The 9,709-nt window shown below is 31.8% G+C and overlaps 1 pseudogene; it reads right to left on the bottom strand.

The window, feature by feature from the left end:
* Positions 1–3,690: 3,690 nt before the first annotated feature.
* LOC120612033 (uncharacterized) lies at positions 3,691–3,809 on the bottom strand (annotated as a pseudogene).
* Between the last annotated feature and the right edge of the window lie 5,900 nt (positions 3,810–9,709).

Below are 9,709 nucleotides of genomic sequence, written 5' to 3'. Positions count from 1 at the left end.
GCAAAAATAGGAGATGCTATTTAGACAGATGGAGCAAACTAAATCCCAGGTCCCATTCTTCTTCTGTTAAGATATTGCCATTGCTTTTAGCTATCCATTATTCATCTTAACAAAAGTGTTAAACTGGAAAATGAACCCTGCCATTTATCTCCAATGCTCACTTAACAGAAATAAATGCAGCCACCACCTTCCAACTCTAAATTGTATGAGATGGAGTGTCTGAATTACTGACTATAACCTTGACAAGGTGTCTCATCACTTGTCTGAGAAACTCGTTCAGTCAGCATCTATCATACGCTAGGATCAGAAATAAGTCTAGGACACTTAAAATCCAGCATGGAGAATGGAGTTCATGTTTAGAGAGCAATTTGTTTGTTTGGCAACAGATTGCAGGTTAACATGACAGAAACCTTTAGGATGGAAAGAAATTACTGATTTGGAATCCTAATCACTTATTTCCATAATACTCTTATTTTGCTGTTAAAAATCATAATCCTTGACATCAAGGTAATGGTGCTTTTGTTCTGGCTTCTTCCTTTTTCCCTGAATGAATTCAAAGTCTTATGAGAGAGATATATGAAGTCAGACATCTTGGAGAATATATAATGAATTCAAAATTTTACTTACCTTATTGCACTTTACATACACAAAAGATGGCCCTGTTAAAAAAATAAAGAAAGAAAAAGAAAGGAAAGAAAGGTAGCATCAAGTCAACAAGCCAATATTGTGAAGTTGAACTAATCAGCCTTCTAAAAATGTATTTGTTAAATATCCAAAAGCTTACATCTCTGATTACCTCTATAAGATATAAAACAACTACCTGTCTTTTTGAATCATAAATCAAAGAATAACAGAAATGTATGTGATTTTAAAAAATCATCCCATTTAATCCATTATTAGAGTTTAAATCAGAAATACATTGTGAAGGTATTCATTAAACATCTATATAGTACTAATTATGTGTAAGTCACTGTTCTAAGAAATATATAAATAATAATTCAATCTTTATAACAACCAATGAGGATATTATTATGCTTATTTTGCAGATGAGTAAACTAAGACAGAGAGACATTAAACAACTTGCCTAGAATCACCAGCCTTACTAGTAAGTAACATGTAAGATTCAAACCCAGGCAGTTCGTCCACAGAGGGCATGCTATTCTGCAACTCGCGAGAGTCAAGACAAGAACTTTTCATGCTCAACAAACATCTTATTGGCTGACCTCAGAGGTATGGTAACAAAAACTCAAATTTTCATAGGTACCATTACAATGATTTTACTCAAATAGAAATAGTTGTTAATATTAAGTAACTACCACCATTGTTCAAGGTGTATTTATGCACTATATCATTTAATCTTTATAGCATAGACATTTCTATTTCTATTTTACAAAACAAAGGACCAGAGAAGTCAAGTAACTTTCCCAAAGTCATAGTGAAAACAGGTATACTTGTCAGCCTGCCTGACTTCAAATTTTCCTCTCTACCACTATTCCATTTTCTGAAAATTTTGTGTGATTGGATGCTATGATCTGAGAGTTTCTTTAGGAAAGTAACTTAAACTTATACTTTTGTTTTTCTGTAAAGACTCTCATCACTGTCTTGCACTTTACATTTCCCTGTGATCTCAAGTACTCAGGTGCAGACTGACTACAGCTAGTCATCAAGAAGGAAGAAAACCTTTACACAGGGCATTAGGGAAATGTTAAGCTAACTATACATACCTAAATAATACATCCTCACATGTGAAGACTTTAATCAATTGAACAAATTAATATTTTCATCAGTCCAAATAAACAGACATGAACTTATTAAAAGTCTTCAATAGCTGGGGTCAAAACAACGTCGCCTTTGACTGTTCTTAAATTGAAACACCATTTTGAAGCCCTGCTGCCTCTGTGGTAAGGCTAATTGTTTCCTGTTCCATGAGATCTAAGGAAAATGGAACTTCTGGGATATGGAGGGAGGGAGATAAGTTCATGTACTCTATAACTAGACTGCCTGGGTAAAAATTCTGACTCATCCATTTACTTAAACAAGCTAGGTAACCTCTTAGTGTCTTGGTTGCCTTACTTGTAAATGATAATAATAGTGTATCCTTCATAAGGCCATCATAAGAATTAAATGGGTTATGTATTGAATAAAACAACATATGACAATTATTTGACACTGTTATAACTGTGATATTACAGTATTTTACCTTGTTTTCTACCGACTTTGCTCTCACTTAAATGGATGCAGTAAACACTGAATTTACTATAGATATTGATTTGTTTCTCTAACACTATGTAGTATACCAGAAAAAGTTGATAAACAAGTAAAACCTAACCGTTTGTGTACAACCACTACTGAGCTTTAACTCATAGCAAATGCATGAGCTTTTCCCAACCTAAATTGAAAGCATGTACTGATACAACTGTTTGTTTTAATTTCAGTGAATAAGTATCAAATATTGATTGTCTCATGTTTGAAAGATTACCTGAAAAGAAAAACTGTATATAAATAAAATCTCTATGTGTCTTTGATCCACATTTGTTTCATGGTCCATAGTCCCTGGTCAAGTATGGACTAACTTTATCTAACATTGTTATTAATAAGAAAGTCACATGTCTTTCATATTTTAGGATTTCTTACTGCTTGGTTCAGTGTTAAATAACATTTCAATCACGATGTTATAGAAAATTCTCAAAGACTATTTATATATTTTTTCTATAATTTCTCCTTTTGCTTCTCTACTAATCCAATTTTCCTAAATTAAAGCATTGAGACCTTTCTAGGCTCTTTGCCATATAAGAGAGATTCAACAGATTAGAACACAGAAAAAAAAGAATTATATTCTGAGATTTTATTTCCACAAGCCTTAGTCCTTAATGTAAACTGAGAAGACACCAGGTATAAAAATTTTTTTTAAAATTCAGTTATTATTGGCTAGACTTTTGTTATCTCTTGCAGTATAATAGTCCCAAAAGACCCAGTTCTATCTATTTCCATTTGCTGAAATGGTCCAAGTAGAAAAGCCAGCACCATGTTGAAGGAGAAAGAAGAGCAAGAAGAAAATTAAGAAGATTAAGATGCTAGTAGACCTTACAGAGAGGTGTCTGCACTGGAAATTCTTGGAAGAAACTTGGAAATGAGGAAGTCTTCTGGGATAGCTTCGGGATCTCCAAGAGCAGGTTTAGAAGAGGCTGAGATAGCCTCACTGATATATCTGCTCCCCAGGGAAGTAGAGCATGGCGAGGTAATGCTCATGACTCAAAATATGTCAAAAATGTGTCACTTAGAGCAGTTGGGCACAATAAGTTTGGGAAAAGAACAATAAAGAATGATTTAACATTTACCTGCAAGGCCTACTGGCCAATGACCAGGCAGGATGATGGGCATCTTATCTGAGTGAAGAAATGACAAGAGGAGTCTCCTACTTTTTAGCACTCTGTAAGGCTTCTGCAACCAGAACATAGATTTATGGATGAAAAGGTCTCTCATCCATAATATAAAAAGACAAATTTTTATTTTAGTTTCTTCTCTTCCAGTTGAATGAGACTATTAAAAATTCAAATTGAATAATAGTAAGATAAATTATATTTTTAATATATCTGACTTTTTTTTTTTAGGTGAGGCAACTCTTGGTTGACCTCACAGATTGCAAGGAACTTGTCAGTTTACAATCCTTTATTTATTTTATATTTTTTATGCCTACAGCACCTGGTCTTCCTAGGTGGTCTCCCATCCAAGTACTAACCAGGTCCGACCCTGCTTAGCTTCTGAGATCAGACAGGATTGGTCTTGTTCAGGGTAGCATGGCTGTAGCCTATCTTAATCTTTTGGTACATTCCACCTACATATATATTCAGAGATCTTTGCTGTCTTCTTTTCTATTACCATTATTTCTGTCAGTGCAGATTTCTTAAGTATTGATTTTTCTCCTCTACTTTTACTACCGGTTCTTTCTAAAGAATGTTCCATTACAAAACTGGATCACAGTCATATCTTTCCTGTATATCACAGTTCCCTCTTTCCCAAGTACACAAGAAGACTGGGAAAGAGAGGTGTGTGTGTGCATGCACACATGTGTGTGTGTCCTTGAATGATCATGGCCAGACATAGTCTCACATCTGACCATGACCCGTTGTTCTCTCTGCCTATAGGGCCTAATGTGTAGTTTGGCCCCAGCCCCCAGATTTCTACTTTACTTATGGTGATTTTTTTTTTAGGAGAGTCATGTTCTCTCCCTCCAGTTCTACTCCCTGAGCTAAACCTTGTCTATTTGCCCAGTTTGTATATTTCTAACTCATAATGTTAATTAATTTCTAATTTTTTCTCATTGCATTTTTAGACACATGCCATGGACAGAGATGGGAGACTGTTTCAGAGTGGTTGGTTAGTTAGTTCAGGTAAGTTAATAAACATTCGGAACATTCTAAAACAGTTTAGTAATGGCTCTGCCTATAAAACAAAGAGGATCTCTTGGTGTTTATATGACCTAATTCCAAAACCCAACTCCAAAAATATCAAATCCCATGCTTCATTAAACGTTTTTATTACCTCTTCAAGGGGGCCTCTGTCTTTGAGACCTATAAACAAGAAGTAGATGAGAGAATAACCTGAAGTTTTGCCCTTACAGATATTTTTTATTTTACAATGTGAGAAATTACTTCTTTTCTTGAATGATTAATTCAAAAACAAAATCATTGTAAATGGCTATTTTCTAATAAAGAAGAAAAATGTCCTTGTGTCCAGGTCATGATCCAAGTCTGGAGATAAAGTGCCCTTCAGATAGCCTCTGTTTTCCCTAGTAGTGGTTTAAAGAGTGAGCTGACCTTGCTTGTGTGGTTCACCAGGCTTATTTCTTATACGCAGGACAGAAAATTCTCATTTATTAAGCTAGCAAAAGCTCCCCAATGAAACATAGTCTTTCTGAATATACAGTTTAAATGGATTGTAATTCATTAACTTTCATTATTAAGTTCTTTATTCTCTTGTGTTTAAGCCCTTCAAGATGTGAATTTATTATTATAATCATGATTTAGTTAAGAAGGGTTTACAATGTTGTGAAGAATTTGAGTCTTTATCACCGAAGAAAGGATAGATATTAATTCTCTAGTTGGTTGCTAAACATAGGCACACATAGATTAAATTAATGCACATTCACACAGATTTCAATATTACATTTTCCTCAAAATGGTACTATAAATGCTTACTTTGGAAGAATTCCATTTTACAAAGATCAGCTTAAAATAAAGCCGATACTTGTAGTTTCCTATTTTTGCCAAGCCCCTACAGAGTTACTTTGTATTAAAAAAATACTTTTTAATCAAATTATTTTCATTTTTAATACATGAAAACCTAAAAAATATAATTTATCTTAACATGACCAAGTTCCTTGAATAAATGACAATATTACCTAAACTTTCAAATTTCTTTCTAGTATAGCTTTCCATTAAGCTGTTGACTATCAAACAAAAATCATAGTTGCTAAGACTCTAAGAAAAAAACCTGATTTTTATTTTTCTTCTCATAAAAGCTCATCAGAATTTTGTAATATTTTCGAATATATATAAACACCATATGAATCATCATAATAAAACCTTTCACAGTGGTTGATTAAGCACTAAATTCTTTAGGCATTGAGTGATTTTCTTTTTCAAGATAAAATGTTAAGTTTATTGTAATATTTATGTATTTTTTAACCACTTAGTGTGTGTAAATATTTTGATGTGCTAATATTTTAATTAGGTATCAGTCTTTTGTATGGGTCACTAACCAAGATTTTGAGTACTGTATCTTTATCTTATTTTTCTCATCGACCTTATTTATTTAATTAAATTTATTAGAGTGATATTAGTTAATAAAATTATATAGGCTTCAAGTGTAGAATTCAATAATACATCATTTGTGTATTCCATTGTGTGTTCACCACCCAAAGTCAAATCTTTTATCACCATATATTTAACTCCCTTACCCTTACCACCTCCCCACCCACTTACCCTCTGGTAACCACTAAACTATTGTCTGTGTGTATAAGTTTTTGTTTGATTGTTTGTCTTGTTCATTTGTTGCTTTCAGTTTTAAATAAGCTTTCAATTTTGAAAGAATCATAGGTTGCAATTTTAAGGAAAAAAAAACACACAAGTAGTGCTAGTGTACCCTTATCCTGTTTGCTCAATGGTAGCATCTTGAAAGACTACAGCCCAATATCATAAGCAAGATAATGACATTGATACAACTGAGATATAGAATATTTTTATCATCACAAGGATCATTTGGATGTAGCCCTTTTAGAATCACATTTATTTCCCTCCCATTCCACCACTTACTTAACCCCTGGCAATGACTAATTTGTTCTCCATTTCTGAATTTTGCCACTTCAAAAATGCTCTGTAAATGCAATCATATAGTATATGACCTTTTGAGAAAGAATTTTTTCACTCAAAATAATCCTTTGACTATTCATCTAGGTCATTCTGTGTATCAATGGTTCATTCAGTTATATTGCTGAATATTTACTTCACCTGCTGAGGGACATCTGGACTGCTTCAGAGTTTGGCTATTATGAATAAGCCTGCTATATATATTAGTGTTTGGATTTTTGAGAGAATGTAAGACTTTACTTCTCTTGGATTAAAGCTGAGGAGTACAATTACTGGGTTGTATGATAGTTTACCTTGCATGTTTACCTTCTAAGAAACTGCTAGAATATTTTCCAGAGAGAATATATCATTTTACATTTTCATCAATAATGTGTGATTCAGTTTTTTGACATCCTTGCAATCATTTGGAGTTGTTACTATTTTTATTTTAGCAATACTGATATGCATATAGAGATATGTCATTGTTTTATTGGCATTTCTATAATGGCCAATAATGTTGAATATCTTTTCATGTGCCTATTTCTATCTGTGTATCTTCTCAATGAAATGTCTTTTTATAACTTTTGCCCATTTTCTAAATAGATTGATTTTTACTATTGATTTTTGAGAATTATTTATATATTCTAGGCACCAGTCCTTTGTCAGATATGTGCTTTGTAAGTGTTTTAATCCTGTCACTAGTTTATTTTTTCATCTGTTAACAGGAGCTTTCACAGAGAAAAAAAAATTAATTTTGAAAAGGTCCAATTTTTCAAATTTTGCTCTTATAAATGTGTTTTTTGATGTCAAGACAAAAAATTATTTATGTACCTCTAGATTCTAGAGATTTTCTCCTATATAAAAAAGCTAAAAATTTGATCAAAAAACGGGCAGAGAATATGAAAAGACATTTATTTCCTCAAAGAAGACATTCAGGTGGCTACCAGATATATGAAATGGTGCTCAACATCACTAATTATCAGGGAAATATAAAATTAAAAGCACAACAAGATACCACCTCACACCAATCAGTATGGCTATTATCTCCAAATCAACAAATAACATGTGTCACAGGAATATGGAGAAAAGAGAATATTTGTATACTGTTGGTGGGACTACAAATTGGTGCAACTATTCTAGAAAACAGTATAAAGATTCCTCAAAAAACCAAAAACAGGTCTACCATATAACCCATCAATTCCACTTCTGGGCATTTATTTAAAGAAAATGAAAACATTATTTTGAAAAGATATATGCACCCCCTATGTTCATTGCAGCATTATTTAAAATAGCCAAGATATCAAAGCAACCTGGGTGACCATTTATAGATGAATGGATAAAGAAAAAATGGTGTATATATGTGTATACACACACACACACACACACACACATATGTGTGTATATACACACACACACACACACACATACACACACACATATATATGTCTATATATATATACACACACATACATACACATACACATATATATTGGAATATTAAACAACAATAAAAGTGAATGAAATCTTGCCATTTGCAATAACATGGATGGATCTAGAGGGTGTTATGCTAAGTGAAATCAGTCAGGGAAAGAAAGACAAATCTTGTATGATTTCACTTATATGTGAAATCTAAAAACTTATATGTGACATCTAAAAACAAAAGAAATTAACAAACAAAACAAAATAGAAACAGACTAATAGAAACAGACCAAAGGAATGGTTACCAGAAGGGAGGGAGTAGGAAAGGTTGAGTAAAAAAATGAAAGAGAATGTAGTCAATAATATTGTGATAAGTTTGCATGGTGACAGAGAATTACTAGAATTAGTGTGGTGATCACATTGTAAGACATAAAAATGTCTAATATGAAACTAATATAACTAAAATAATATTTTATACTAACATACTTAAATAAAATTAAAAAATAATAAAATAAAATAAAACTAAAATAAAAGTATATTCATTTCATGTTGTGCATTTCAAGTTAATTTTTGTATAAAAAGTGATACTTAGGTCAAGGTTATTTTTAATTTTTTTCCAATCAATGTCTTAATTCTCCAGCACCATTTATTGAAAGGTTATCTTTTCTTCACTGAATTATTTTGCACCTTTGTCAAAAATTAATTAGTCGTATGTGTGAAAGTATATTTCTAGGTTCTCCGTTCTGTTCCATTTGTCTATGTGTATGTTCCTCCACCAACACCACACATTCTTGATTTCTGTATTTATATGATACATGTTCAAACTGAGTGAACTGATCCCTCCCACTTTATTCTTCCTTTTTCAAAATTGTTTTAGCTATTCAGCTCCTCCTCTGTTTTCTAAATGAATTTTAGAATTACTTTGTCTACATAAACAAAAATTCTTGGAGCGATTGTGAAATTACATAAAACCTTTGTATAATTTTGGGGAGCATTTATATCTTTGTTATGTCGTCTTCCATAAATATGGTATGTCTCTATATTTACTAAGATTTTTTTTTATTTTTTTCAACAGCATTGTGTAGTTTTCAGTATACAAGTCATGTACATGTTTTGTTAGATTTTTTACCTGTTTTATTTTCATGAGTGATCATAAATATTTTCATTTCGATGTCTGTGTGTTCATTGCTGGTATATAGAAATTCAATTACATGTTTTATATTTTTTTTTTTCCTGTGACTCTGCTAAAATCACATTAGCTGTAAAAGTTGTTTTGCTAGATTTTCTGGAATTTTCTACAAAAACAAACATTTTAACTTAAAATAGCAATGTTTTTATTTCTTCCTTTCCAATTGGCATGCTTTTTATTTTATTTTCTTATCTTATTGTACTGACTAGATCTTTCAGTCCTATGTTGAATAAGAGTAGTTGAATAACAGTTGACTTCTTAGCCATGTTCCTTATTTTAGGAGGGAAACATTCAGTCTTTTACTATTAAGTAAAATGTTGCTGAATGTATATATTCTCTATCAAGTTGAGAAAGTTCCCTTTTATTCTTATTTTTCTGAGAGTTTTTATCATGCCTGGTATTAAATTTTGGCAAAAAAAATTATTTTGGGAATTGATTGAACATGAGATTTTTATGCTTTAGCTGTTTAATACAGTTCATTATTTTTGAATATTGAACCAGCTTATAACTCTGGAATAAAATGCACTTGGTCATGATGTGTATTTTTAAAAAATATATTGATAAATTCAATTGGCTAATATTTTACAATAAGTTTTTATGATATAGTCAAAAGAGATATTGGCCTCTAGTTTCTATTTTTCTTTGCCTGGTTTGTAATTTCCTATGTCGTATGGTTTTGGCATCAGAGTAATTCTATCTTAATGTAATAAATTGAGAAATATTTTTTTTTCCTATTTCATTTTCTGGAAGAGAT

The sequence above is a fragment of the Pteropus medius genome, unplaced genomic scaffold (assembly GCF_902729225.1).
Source record: "Pteropus medius unplaced genomic scaffold, Ma_sr-lr_union100, whole genome shotgun sequence".
NCBI lineage: Eukaryota > Metazoa > Chordata > Mammalia > Chiroptera > Pteropodidae > Pteropus > Pteropus medius.
The sequence above is the reverse complement of the archived record's forward strand: the minus strand, read 5'-3'. Positions and strand labels throughout refer to the sequence as shown.